Genomic DNA, 14,828 nt, shown 5'->3' on the forward strand with positions numbered 1-14,828 from the left:
TTAAAGGAGTGATGATCCTTCCTGAAGCCAGAAGCCTTAATGTCTTCCTACTTTCCAACTTCTTCCTGTCCCTAACTAAAAGCCTGTGGGCTGTGGCCCCACTGACTCTCCTTATTAACTCTCCCATTAACTGTTGCAGTAATCTTCCACCAGACCTATTTGCCTCAGGGAGTTCTGGCCTCGTTCAGAAAATTATGTGCATTAGCTGAATGAGTGAACAAAATAAACAAAATAAGGAAGGATGCTATAGTGGAAAGATCGTGGTGTTTTTGGAGCCAAGTGTTAAACCCTGGCTCTGCCATTCACCAGGGTGATCTTGGGAAGGTTTTTTTTTTTTTCCTTTTCTTTTTTAACCACTCTGAATTTTGCATTCCTCTTACGTTAAATGGGGATATTAATTCATACTTTCTGGGTTATTGTGAGTATAAAAGATTATTCATGTATAGTAGCAAGTATATTGCCTAGAACATAGTTGGTTTCATTACAAAATAACTATCATGAATTTACAAAAGTCTCTTACTCCGCAAGGCAGAAAGTGCCAAATGAATAACACAATTATGGGGTTTAGAGGTGGAGCGATCACTGAAACATTACAGAAGATCTTTGCAGAATTCAAATTGGAGAGGAAGAGGGAAAGAGAAGGTAGCAGTGAAAGAACAGTATGTGCAAAGTCCTGAGGTAGGAATTCTCATGCTGTCTTCTGGGGAAAAGGAGTCTCCACTGTGGGTTATGGCATTCATTCACTTATTTCTTTATTTGAGCATATGTTGTTTTCTAAGATGGGAATTTGTGTTTGGTCATGGTTGGAGATAAGGATTAATAGGCAGTTTGAAGATACAGTATTAGAGGCATTAAATAAGGATTTTGGATCATATTCTGCAAAGTGGAGGCATGGAAGGTTTCTAAATAGGAAAAGTTTCATCATACTGTGGGGGAAAGAGCCTAAGTTCTTGCTAATATCATCCAAACAAGTTCATATAAATACCTTATTTTCAAACAAAAGGTTTGAATTATTTTTACTGAGAGAGAATAAGAGAGAAATCGCTGCAACAGACAGTTTTAAAAATAGTATTGGAAAAGGATATACACATAGCTTCTTATTAATAAAAATTATGTTGGGTGGTTTTTAGTAGAGTATCCTGCATTTGAAATATCAACGTGAGATGTTCTGAGCACTAAAAAATAATCCCTAAGGATTAAAAAATCCTTCAAAATTAAACACTGTAATTTATTTACTTATTACTTAAATATATCTGGTTTCTACAATTAATATTTTGACAGCCCTTTGCAATTGAATATACATTGGATATATATTTATATATATTGCATTCCCCCACCTCCCTCCAACAGCCTCCCTCATAGAGTGTGTGGATTCTGGGAACTTCCCAAATAACATCCTTAGAACCAGCCATGGTGGCTGTAGTAATGCAGGAAATGTTACCTAGAGGAGCTGGCGTGTGACGGTTATTAATGCTTTATCCAAAAAACAGAACAACACAAGGCAAAACAAAAGCAAACAAAACCCAGCTGGTCAGATGAGCCACTCAGATCTTGATGCCATGGGATGAAAGGCCCTTAAGTTCTGACTCAGAGCCTGGGGACTACTAGGGCAGCATTTGACCCAGAAGCAGACACGAAGGTGCCTTAGGAAGGGAGGCTGAGCACCCAGAGTCTCCCAGAGTTCTGCCACAGTCCTTGAAAATCTAGAGCCATTGTGCCACGGGGAATTGTCAAACACGGATTAATGGAACAAGTTAACTTGGCTCATCTTCTGTGGACTGTCTGTGGAAGGAAGCAGAGGGATGCCAGGAGCTGGAACGCAGGCTTCCGGTGTTTGGGTTTCCTTGGAGCCCTGCCAAAGGCTGAGAACATACTTTTACTTTCACATACATTCTCTTTATATTGCTAATGCATTCATTTTCCACCTGATCTATGTGGTCTTGAGCATCTTTGGTGTTTGAGTCTTGAGGTTAAAAGAAGAAGAACAATAACAACAAAATAAAAAAACTAATTAACAGGAAGACTTGAAATTGTAGAAGCAGAAGGAGGAAGCAATCTCTTTTCAGTCCATCACTCTACTTTTGTTTAAGATGAACTATTTACTCACAAGGACATAAATCATTTTAGCAATTTTTAGGATTTGAAAATCTATATCCTCCCTTATTATCAGTTTCAAGAGGTAACATTCTATAAACCTATGACCATTCCTTAAGACAACTTGAACCTTTCAATTTGTAAAAATACCATTTGATACTACAAATTAATCAGTAGTTAGATATTCAGTATAAATTTATTCTACTCCTACAATATGCCAGGCATTTTGCCAGGCACTTGGTGATACTTTATTTCCTCATGGGAATGAAAATTAGTTGTTGTTCTTGATCATCTTTTACCTTCAATCCCCCAATATTGCTGCTGTTAGATCTGCTGTCACTCATGTATTGCCCATGTGCTTCAAAATACTATTCCATCAATAAACAGCAGGGCTAAAATGTATCTAATTACTTTTATATATTTTCATTAATACTTTTCTATTTCCTTAATCATGTTCATGCTACTTTGAGCTCTTGAAAATTGATGCAAACTCATATCTTCTAGGTGAGGAATAAATAATTCTCATTCTATTTTCAGTTAAATCTAATTTTATTAGAGATTGCATAAGCAGTAGTTTTTGGTGAAGCAGACAAGATAGTCCAAAATAATTTTATCTGTGCCCATTCATACTTAAAGTATTGAATTCATAAGAGAAGGAGACCAGAGACAGTCAGTAGATTTCCTAAAACATTCCTTGCATAATTAGTGATTATTTATATATCCATTCTTCCATTATTCACTTACAGTTACTTTTTGAATTCCTACTGTGTGTTACCATGTACTTCCTGTGCTGGAAACAGAAAAACAAATATACGAAATAGTTTTTTTTTTTCCACTATGTAGTGAGTACAATGTGTAGAAGTAATTGGAGTGGGGAGAAGTTAGAGGTATCAAAAAGAAGCTGAGTATTGATGACTGGAAAGAAAAGAATGGATCTGAAGAAATACCAGGAATGAAAACTAATAGGATTTAGTGACTGGTAGGATGAGTACAGTAAAGAAAAGGAGGAATTCATTTATTCATACATTAAAAAATATTTCTTGTTGCTTAGAGAAGCATTAAGAAATAAGTAAAGAAAAACAACAAAGAAATATATAATTTGAAAGAAAAGAACAGAACTATGAGGGAAAAACAGGTGGTCTAATTTAAATTGGGAAGAGGCTTCTTTGAAGAGATGACATTTAAGACAAAAGCTGAAAATTTGAAGCAACCAGTTCTGTGAAATGTTTGCAGGGGTCAGTGAGGGTGGGGGATAGTAGAAGGAAGAAGTAAAAAATACCAGCAGTGACCATGTGACCAATTGCAGAAATGAAGACTGCAATAGTTATGAGTATTTCTTCCTTGTTTTGATATGATTGCATTTATGTACACATTGACCAATTTTTTTCTTCCACTTTCCAATTCTTACATCTAGCATCACATGTTATTAGTTAACTTTACATCTTACATTTTAAGTTACGGGGTATCAAAAGGGAAGCGTGATTCAGCTGGAAAAGGAAAGAACAGCATCCAAATATGGATAAGGAAACTTTGTATCATATTTGAGGGAGAGGGTTAATGTGTTTTCAGTTGTACAAGGCTAGTTGCATCATTGGGTAAAAGCATCATTTTGCTGTTGTATTTATTTGAAAGTTAAGTTTGATTTACTGAGGCATGTTTGGATGCAAAGTCGGCAGGGAATGAACTATAGGCTAAGCTATACCTAATTCCTAGAATCCTTTTCCCTATATAATTATAGGCAGAAATTTGCATTAAGATTTGTCAGTTGGTGTGCAGGAGCAGCCCTTTTTGCCCTCTGAAGGTTGAAGCACAGTGCCAGGCACTATAGCAACTCACACCGTTACTGATCTGCTGACTCCCTCTGATGCTGTAGGACAACAGTGAAACCCACAGGTCCTGTAGCTCCTTCCAGATATCCTCCTTTAACTTCTCCATGTGCTGGCCAGGTATGTGTGAAGCCGTGGGGCACAGGGATCCAATTTATCCTGCAAGTAACCAGTGTCACCAGGTTGGTGGTGCTCAGAGACAGATACGGGTTCCAAGTTATCTTCTGGACTTGAGCATTCAGGAGAAAGTGACAATATTAAAAATGAGCAAAGAAGATCCAACATACAAGATTAATAGGAGTCCTTGAAGAAGAAAACCAATGCAGCAAACAGAAGAAATGCCCAAAACTATAATTTAAAAAACTCTTCTGAAATAAAAAATAATATTTGAAACCACATTTTGGAAAAGCATAGTGCATATCTGAAAATACTAACCCTGAACACTAATGTTAAAACATATTATAGTAAAACTATGCAACCCAAAATCCTTTGGGTATCTAGGCAAAAAGATTATCATCAGACTGTTTGACACTAACACTGTATTAGTTTCTTCAAGCTGCTGTAGCAAATCCACAAAATTTGTGGCATGAAACAACAGAAATGTATTCTTTTACAGTTCTGGAGGCTAGAAGTCTGCAATGAGTTTAATTCTCTTGGGGAGAATCTCTTTCTGTGCCTTTTCCGCTTCTACAGGCTGTCTTCATTCCTTGGTTTGTGACTGCACATTACATCACCTTTTTCTTCCCTTGCTTCATTCATCACACCACCTTCTTTTTCTTCTGTAGTTAAATCTAGACGATCTTGTTAGTTGGAGAGCTAACAAGGGCACTTGCAATTACATTTAGGGCTCACCTGGATAATGCAGTATAATATCCCCATCTCAAGATCTAATCACATCTGCAAAGGTTTCTTTTGACATAAAGGGTAACACTCTTTAGTGTTCCAGGGATTAGGACATGGGTATCTTTGGAGGCCACTATTTAGTCTACCACAAACACTTAATTCCAAAAGACAATTCAATAATATATTTAAAATATTCAAGGAAAGTTAATATGAACCAAGGATTTTATATCCAGCAAAACTGACATTCAAGTACAATGGCACAGGTAACTTATTTTCAATGTCTAAGAACTCAGAAAACAATTGCTTCCATGAGCCCTTCCTGCAGTATCTGTTAGCAAATGAATTCCAGACAACCAAAATAACTTGATAAGCATTGCTTTAAAGTCTCATGGTGATTAGTAAACCTTTAGTCTCTTGTAAAACCAAGGCTTAAAGGGAAGAGATTATAGTATGTAATGGCTACATCCTCCAATAATGTAGGTATAGTACAACTCTAAAAAATGTGGGGGGGGGGGGGAAATGGGGAGAGTATATTCAAAAATGTGTTTTACAGAGTTCTTACTAATTGTATTGATGGCGATTGTATTAGTTTTGCTATTCTGAAACTGTGGTGTGTAAAACGCAGAATAAAGTAAATGTATAATTATGCTATCCTAATTTTATCATCCCATGTACTTGAGAACCAGGATTCTTAGTGTGAAAGAAAGGAAATACAGAAATAATCCAAGAGATTAAATGTAAGACCTTGCATCCTAAATTGGAGTTGGAAGTATCAGTATGAACTCAGGAGGTATTTTATCTCAAACATTTATGCTTGTATAAATAGGCATGTATATATGCATGCACACGTGCACCCTGCAAGTTTCCTAAATGTCCACTGAAGAGGTAAAAAATAATGACCAACTGAAGCAATGAGCACTCCCAGTACCCAGACTGGTCTTGAATGCCACTAACCTATTAAAATGAACTGGAACTTCTCAGAGAAATGTCTCATTTTAGGTCTGGGGCAGTAAATGTACAAGAGCCTGGAACATCCTAACATACCAGAGAGAAAAGAAGTTATCAGAGACTAAAAGAATCATATCAGAAAGACTCAGGAGTCAACATGAGGAGGCTACTTAGAGAGCCATAAAAGATAATTTAAATTAACTGAAATTCCTCATAAATGTTTACATCCACAAGGTTATTTTTGTCATTTTCAAAGTCTAATTGATCATTTTTAGAGGATGATGGGGAGTCAGCCAAAGAATTAGGGAAACTTTCTGTTTATAAAAGTATATTAACTAATAAATGAAAAAAATAGAGAATTAAAATATCACCATTTCACCAATCTTAATGAATTAATTAATATAGGCAGTAAGCACCAACAGTTGTCAACATGCTTTCAGACAAAACAAAACACAAAACCACTTACAGAAGGAGGTCGGCACACTTTTTCTGTAAAAGGCCAGATAGTAAATATTTTAGCCTTTTTGGGTCATATGTCTTCTTTCTCAACTACTTGATTTTGCCTTTTTACTGTAAAAGCTTCCATGGACAGTAAACAAATGGATGTGACTGTTTTATAGTAAAACTTTATTTACAAAAACAGAGTCCGGTTAACAGGTAGTAATTTGCCTAATCCTGAGTGGTAGATACTCTTGCTGAGGGGGTTGATCAAGCCCCTATATCTAGTTGCCAATTTGCAAGAAATAGGAGAGAGGAGCATGTTAAACTGCACCTTAAGTAAAGGCTTTTCTCAGAACTTCTCTGGTGTGCAAACCAAAGGAAGAATAATATTGTTAAGATGCCAATATTCCCCAAATTGATCTACAGATAAAAAATAATTCCTGTCAGAATCCAAGATAGTTTCTTTTCAGAAATTGACAAGTTTATCCTAAAATTCATATGGAAATTCAAAGGACCAAGAGTAGCCAAAACAATCTTGAAAAAGTAGAACAAAGTTGGAGGATTCCCCTTTCCTACTACTATTAGTAGTAGGTTTCAAAACCTACTACTAATATACAGTAATCAAAACAGTATGGTACTGATATAAGGATAAACACATAGATAAATGGAATAGAATTGAGAGTTCAGAAAGAAACCTATGTATCCATGGTCAATTGATTTTTAGCAAGGGTGCTGAGACCATTCAATGGGGAAACCATAGCCTTTTCAACAATGGGACTGGAACAATAGGATATCCACATGTGAAGGAAAAAAGTTGGATGCCCTACTTTATACTGTATACAAAAATTAACTCCAAATGGATCAAAGACCTAAATTTAAGAGCTAAACTGTAAAACTCTTAGAAGAAAACATAGGGGTGCATCTTCAGGACCTTAGGTTTGGCAATGATTTCTTAGATATGACACCGAAAGCACAAGCAATAAAAGAACAAATAGATAAATCAGAATTTATCAAAATTACAAACTATTGTGCTTCAAAGGACACAATCAGGAAAGAGAAAAGTCAATTCACAGAATGGGAGAAAATACTTGCAAATCATATATCTGCCAAAGGATTTATATTTAGAACAGTAAAGACCTCTTACAACTCAATAATAAAAATACAAATAACCCAGTTAAAAAAATGGCCAAAGGATCTGACAAGATATTTATCCAAAGAAGGTATATAAATGGCCAATAAGTGCATAAGAAGATGTGCAACATCATTAGTTTTCAGGGAAATGCAAATCAAAACCACAGTGAGATACTACTTCACACCCACTAGGATGGCTATAATAAAATAAATAATAATAAGTGTAGATGAGGACATGGAGAGATTGAAACTCTAACACTGCTGTGAGAATGCAAAATGGTACAACCACTTTTGAAAACAATCTTGCAGTTCCTCAAATGTTTAGCATGGAATTACCATTTGACCCAGCAATTTCACTCCTAGGTATATACCCAAGAGGAATAAAATCATGTCTACACTAAAACTTGTGCACAAATATTCTTAGCTGAATTACTCATAATAGTCAAAAGGTAGAAACAAACCCAACTGTCCATCAACTAATGAACGGGTGAACAAATGTGGTATATTCATGCAATGGAATATTATTTGGCCATAAAAGAAACAAAGGACTGATACATGCTATGACACAGATTAACTTTGAAAATATTATGCTAGATAAAAGAAGGTACTAACAGAAGACCACATTTTGAATAATTCTACTTATATAAATGGTTCAGAACAGGCAATTTAATAGAGATAGAAAGTAGATTAGTTGTTGTCTGAGAGTTGGAAGGTGGGAGGAGTGACTGCCGTTGGGTGAAGGTGATTTTGAGGGGTAGTGGTGATGAAAATGTTTTAAAATTGATTATGGTGATAGTTGAACAACTTTGAATGCACTAAAAAAGCAATGAATTGAACAATTTAAATCGAATTGTATAATATGCAGATTATATTTCCATAAAGCTGCTATTGAAAGAAACACAAAGTTATGGCAGTTTGGGGATAGATAAATTCAGAGTTTGAAGTATTGCACACACTCCACCATTCTGTCAATTAAGAACAAAAGTTTTTCAAATTTTTCCCAAGAATAATTCTACATAACTTCATTACATGCAACTCAAGCTATAATATGACTATATGTTCAGATCAACAACACTTTTTATAGCCTTTTATTTTTATTAAATGTCTTCACCAGAGGGTGTGACTGTAGATACAGTAGGTGAGTACCTGAAAAATGTGCTGATTGACCTCACTCTGACCCTGAGCATCAATGGTAAAACAACCTGAAACCAGATGAAGGAGAGAGAAGGAATGTGAACAAAGCACAACATATGTTTGAAGAGAAAGGGGAAAAAATTAGAGAGAAATATATTTGACAATGTTTTTCTTGAATGTCAATTTTTTGGTCTATAAACTAGAAACAAGCTCAGCTTAAATAAATAAATTTATTTCAAAGAATGGCCTTTCATGAACACTGTCTACAATTCTGCTTAGAGTAGATGTCTTGTTCAAGCAGTAACAACTCATATTTCACTTCACTAAAGACAAAACTACGCTATGGACTCAAGTCTATGCCAGCTTCTCTCCTTTATCAATACAGGGAAGCAAATGAATCACTGTTCTCAAAGGAAAGCACAATAATAACCTTTCTTTTATGGAAAAATGACATGGCCTAACCATGAGATAAACTTGGTTCTCAAATGAGCATCTTTAGTTAATTTTGTTCTGGAAACACATGCAAGCTATTGATGGCAGATACAGCAAAAATATTCTCCATAGGGTGCCAGGCTATGTGAAGAATCTTCTTACTGACGTCCAGACTGTCAACACTTTTCTTTCTTTCTCTTACCACCTATATCTATTTTCTTGGGCTATGTGATGGTTTGAGGTTTGTTGTTCTATTATGAAGCTCCCAATGTAATATACTGCCATGTGTTTCTAGCAAACATTCTAAAGAACTTGTAGGATCCAGTCATGATAGCACTATCAAAACTGTTCTAGCAGCAATCAATAATAATAATAGTATCTCCTCATTAAAGAATGAAATGTTCCTTCTGTAAGTCCAGATCCTGGCCCCTGGTGAAGTTTTTTGGTCCAGACGGACAGTGTGGGAATAGCTCCCCAAAGTCCCATCATTTTACTCTTTTCTGAAGGTAGTTAGTTCCTGTGGATATAACTTGTTAGGCAGGTCTCAAAAACCATAATTATTTACTCACAAAAAAGCAACTACATCACTAATAATTACCTACTTATAGCTTCCTTCACATAGAATCTTGCCTAGGATCTAAGGAAGATGTAGTATTCATTCTGACTTTGCAGCCCAGCCATGTACTTAAAATTACAAGCACAAGACATTTGTGAGAGGCGGCTTCAGCCGACTGATCATAGACCATAAAACAGCATAACTTCCTGGTGGCTTGGCAGACTGCCCTGTTAGTTTAGCATCAACTGAAAACATAACCCATGTACCATTCACCAAGAGGAATTAAACTTCGCTCGGGAGCCTGGGGAAAAAGTAGTGTCTCAAGATAAGTCTAGACATGCAGACTCTTGGGTCTGGATCCACATTCCACATGATGTCCTGGCTCTGAACTAATTATTTTTCCAATAAAATTAAATAGAAAAGGAATTTTCACAAATTACAGTAAGTCATGCTCCTCGTAAGATCTTTGCCAGAAATTCTCAACTTGCCAAGTGGCAGCACTCCCTAAATAAAAGCTTCCTCTGGGGGGAGGGGGAAGAAGGTAGCGGTGGTAGTGGGGATGACCCTTGGGAGCACCAGGAAAAAGAGTGAGAGAAGGCAAGTGAGGAAAAGCAAAAATAAGGGAGACACAGGGAAGAAAAGGAATCAAGGAAGGGACAATATATGTGGCCTTAAAGTATACAAATTTACACTAGATATTTATTAAACTTGAGAGTTTATAAAATTCAGTTCAATTTATTTGAACAACTATTTGTTCAATTTCTGTTACCATGTGCCTGCCATTGTGCTAGGCATTCTGGGGATTCTGAAGGAAGTAGAAAAACAGCAAAAAAGAGTATGGTTGATATAAAGCACCCACGATTTTACATTCAAGGCTGAATGTTACCATCATTTATCAGCTCTTCAGCTGTGTTTTTTGGTTAATTACCTAATCGCAGCACCCTGCCATCTGCTGTTTGCATCAATAGGAACAATGAAATCTACTTCAGTGAATTGTTGAAAGGATTAAATGAAGCAGCAAGGCCACTCCACAGTTCAAGACATTTTGAAGGTGTCATTTCAGTTACTAACTATAAAAACCACAGTCTCTGCCCTGTAAGTTCTTACTATTTCACAGAAGTAAAGACATAAGGATCTCTAAAAGAAGTAGAGAAAGATTCAGGTGTATGATTTTACAAGCAAAATGAATAAGATAAATGGAACATCTTGCATTATTAGCAAACAGTGCAGACTTTATGAGCTGTAGGAAGTGTCTGGCCTGTAAATTTTTGTTTTATTATTGAAAATGTTATGGACTTAAGAAAAGTTAAAAAAAAAAAAAAAGACACTATTTTACAAATGAGAAAACTAAGGTTTATAATAGCAGAGACTACTAGCTAATCAACAAAACTGTCCTTTTATTTCTGGAATTCCCAGCCTCCCTTGCAGTTAGGTAGGGCCACGTGACTGAGTTCTAACCAAAGGATGTAAGGTATGGCCCATTCCACTTGCCATCCTGTGTGCTCTTCTCCTATTTGCTGGCTGGTATTGACTTCCAGGGCAACTGTGGAGTTTCTCAGCCTAAGTCCTTCAATGTCTGCATGGAATAGAGACTCTTTCCCCTCTCTTGTCACTAATCAGTAATACTTGTTTGGGCTACATGAGCAAGAAATTTCCAATATTTTAAGTCCCTGAGATACTGGAAATTTTCTTTTGCAGTAGCCAGCATTGCTTAACTAACACACTTGGTGAGAATAAGAAAGTGACTATTCATAGAACCACTCATGGAGCCAAGTTTATAATCTCAGAGCATGAAGTAATCAGACCATAAATCTAGCTGCCTCTTTTTCAAACCTGCTGCATCTTTATACATAACTTAAAACTCATAAAGTTGTGTTAGTCTGGTTCCCATCTATAAAATAAGGATGATGATAATATTCACCTCACAAAATCATTGAGTAGATTATTTTTATATGGAAAGCATTTAGGAGAGTGCCTGACACATAGCAAGCTCTAGTTATATATTAGCTATTTCTGTTAAGGTTTCAGGGTAAGTCATGGCCCTGGGGAAACTGTGAGGCCACTGAGGTCTTATATTGCTATCCCCTTTCATTATTTATGTGAATACAAAAACCATGGCAATGGTAAGTAGAAATCTTGGCTATTTGATTCTCTGTGGGTGATGACTTTTCAATATAAGTAAGTATTGCTAATATTCTGATTCCTAAATTGGATGGGGGGTAATGAGTGCTAGTTTTACTATTATGTTCCACAATGTTAATATACTTGATATATATTATTTTGTATGTAACAAATATGTCATTAAAGTGATAGGATTTGTGAAATGGTCACATTTATGTATTTAAATGAAATCATATGAAAGGGTTGGCAAGTGTAATAAGGATGAGTTTTTAACATTTAAAGAACATCATAGGATGGGCACTCCAATTGCCCCAATTGCACCAAAGAGCTGAGTTAACTGCATTATTGGCTTACTTTTGCCCAGAAGAAAGGGGCTCAGATGGGGATGAACCATCTCAGATATAAATGATAAGGTGGGTGAGGTTTGTCTTTGATGACAACAACAGGATCTTTCTCTTTATTTCTTCATGCTCCTGGTTCTTTCTGACCTCACCTCTTATCCTTATCAAATCACTCTTTATGGCTGCCATCCCCTATTACCAACAATCATATCCTCTTCATTCCTGTCTCTATGCTGCAGCCAAAAGGTGCTTTGGAAAACACAAATTTGACCATGTCACTTTTTGGCTTTAAATACTTGGATGACTCTCCAGTGCCCTCACACTTAAGTTAACATGGTGTGGCACAGCATAGACTGCTAGTTGTCTTTCATACCATTTTCTCTTTCTTCCTTACTAACAGAACCCTGGTTTCATAAGGGAAAGCAATCATGCTCAGCTCAGAAACTCTATTTCCAAGCATCCCTTGGGTATAACAATGGTTGTGTGGGTCACGTTCTGGCCAATAGGATATAAGCCAAAGTTTTGAGTGTGGCATCTAGAAAAGCCTCACAAAAAGGGAACTGATTTGGGGGCCTGTAACTTAGGCTCTTCTCATCTTCCATCTCCCTGCTTGGAAGAAATATCATCTATAGCTGAAGTGGCCAACTTGAAACCATGAAGTGGTCTTTTGGATAGAAATATAGCATGAAGGATGGCAGAACTGAAAGCTAGAAAGCACTGTGATCCTTGATTGTTCCTCTGTTATGGACATATGTTGGACTGTCTGCTCCCAGACTTCTTTAACATGAGAGAAGGATAATCCTCTATCTTATATGAAACCATTGTTTTGGTGGTTTCTGTTAGTCATAGCCACATGCTATTTCTAAATGACACTCATGGTTTCATGGCCTGATCCCTGCCTATCTCTTCAGCTTCATCTTCCCCCCAGAACAACCAGTTTTGCCCTCAACCCCCAAAAATCTACATCTCAAGCGGAATAAATTGCTTTCAGTTCCCCAAATTTGTTGCTCTGTTCTCTCTGCCTGAAATATTTTTTCCTTCCCTTTTACTGGCTAATCTCTACTCTTCTTTCTAGTCTCAGTTATCACTTATTATAGGAAGGCTTTTTTTTTTTAAAACTCCATGTCTGCATAGGTGCCCTTCTTATGCATTCCCATAAAACATCCTATACTTTGTATCTCATCTGGTATTAATTGCAATTGCCCAATTATTTGTCTGTTTCCTTCACTAGGTCTTAGGTTCAGTGAGGGCAAGAGCTGCCTAATGTACACAGTTCTACCCCTAACACTCAACAGAAATCCAGGCACCTCGTAGTCATTCATTAACTGAGTGCTGACTAGTGAATGAAAGAATGGGTGGGTACATTCACACCAAAGTGAGAATGATGCATTCATCCTAATGAGCTGCTCCTAACTGTGTGATTTTTCCTGTCAAAAGGACCAGAGTTTAGCTTCTATGAAAGAGATGGTGGTCCTTTTGGCTCTTCTGACATGGCATGACATAGCCTCCTGTATCAACAGAAGCAGGAGAAGATGGCAGACTTCCACTTTGTCTGATTTGCCCTTATCAATATACACTCCTCACTCTTCCTCCTCCTCTTTACCCTCTCCCACACACCATGGCTTAGAGGAAGATTCAATAAAGGATGAGTATTCTTCAGAGAAAACATTGCCTCTAATTTAAACCAAATAAAACCCAGAAGTCTGTCGCTTGAGGTTGAGCAATGAGTCTGGAGGAGGATGTCAGCTGTGCCAGATACACTGATACCACCATATTTTGCGCAAGTTTGACTTTTTTCCAGTTTTTATCATTACTCACATTTTCATGCTTTTTGCTCCTTTTCTGAAGAAGTAATAATTTTCCAAAAGATAGTTTATCTTGTGGTCTGGGTCCAGGGAGAGACAGATACCTGGTTGGAAATATTTATTGGCCCAGAGTGGATTATACTGCTTATGATTTACTTAGATGGTTTTGTGTGTTTAAGATAACTAACACATAAAATGATTATTAAAGGAGAGGAACTGGGATTTTCAATAATTCTTACAATTTGGCCTAGGAATGAAATGCCTACCCTCAACAACTGGCCAAATCAAGCAGTTAAGTTTCAAGAGTTTGAAAAATCAGATCTTTATTTCCCTGACTTCATGCTTTGTCCCTGGGTAAAGGAGTACTTCCTAAACTTTCCCCTTTTAAGGTACTCACATGGAATTCTAAAATTCTAAAACGGAGGTTTGGGACTGAGAACGGGAGAAGCCACACTTCTGAGACATATGCCAATTTTCATTCATGTTTGTTTAAAAATTACTGATGCTATACATATTAGAAACACTTTTATCAGCACTCACCCACTCCTCCCCACCTCGGACAATGTCAGAATAGACTGAAACATACGTAAAATTTATGGTTTACCATGATTCTTTTTGGAGCTGTAGCAAATTTGGTCAAAGTCAGCCAAATCTTTTAAAAGTTGTTGTGGAACAAATAGGCATACTCTTGAAATGCCAAGTTGAAAAGGAGGCCTGACTTCTTTTCATCAGAAATACCAATGCACTTGAGTCCCACACCCACTGATGGAAACTTGGCCTGCAGAAGAGAGGTGATGATGAGGGGAGATGGAGGTAGGGTGAGTGGGAAAAGAATAGGTTCAAGTGTCTCAGAGGCTGTCACCATCCTCTGCTGCATGGCAGATATGGTGAACTGCTCAGACATTCTCTTCTGCTGCACCCAATTTAGCTTCATAAGCTTGTTAAGCTAGTGTTCCAGGTAGATATTAACAATTGATATGATTGATTGGCATGAGTAAGATAAAGAAGAGCTCTTTGTAACCAAAGCATTAAAAAGGAAAGTGTAAACTTAATGAAAATCTAACTATGGAGATGGGCTTAAATTAGGAGGTGTAGTTAACATGAATGAGGGATTAATTGATTTGGGATCTGAGTCCTACAGGCAGGATAGGTATTC

Source organism: Choloepus didactylus, chromosome 2, assembly GCF_015220235.1.
Source record: "Choloepus didactylus isolate mChoDid1 chromosome 2, mChoDid1.pri, whole genome shotgun sequence".
In the NCBI taxonomy this organism is placed as follows: Eukaryota; Metazoa; Chordata; class Mammalia; order Pilosa; family Megalonychidae; genus Choloepus; species Choloepus didactylus.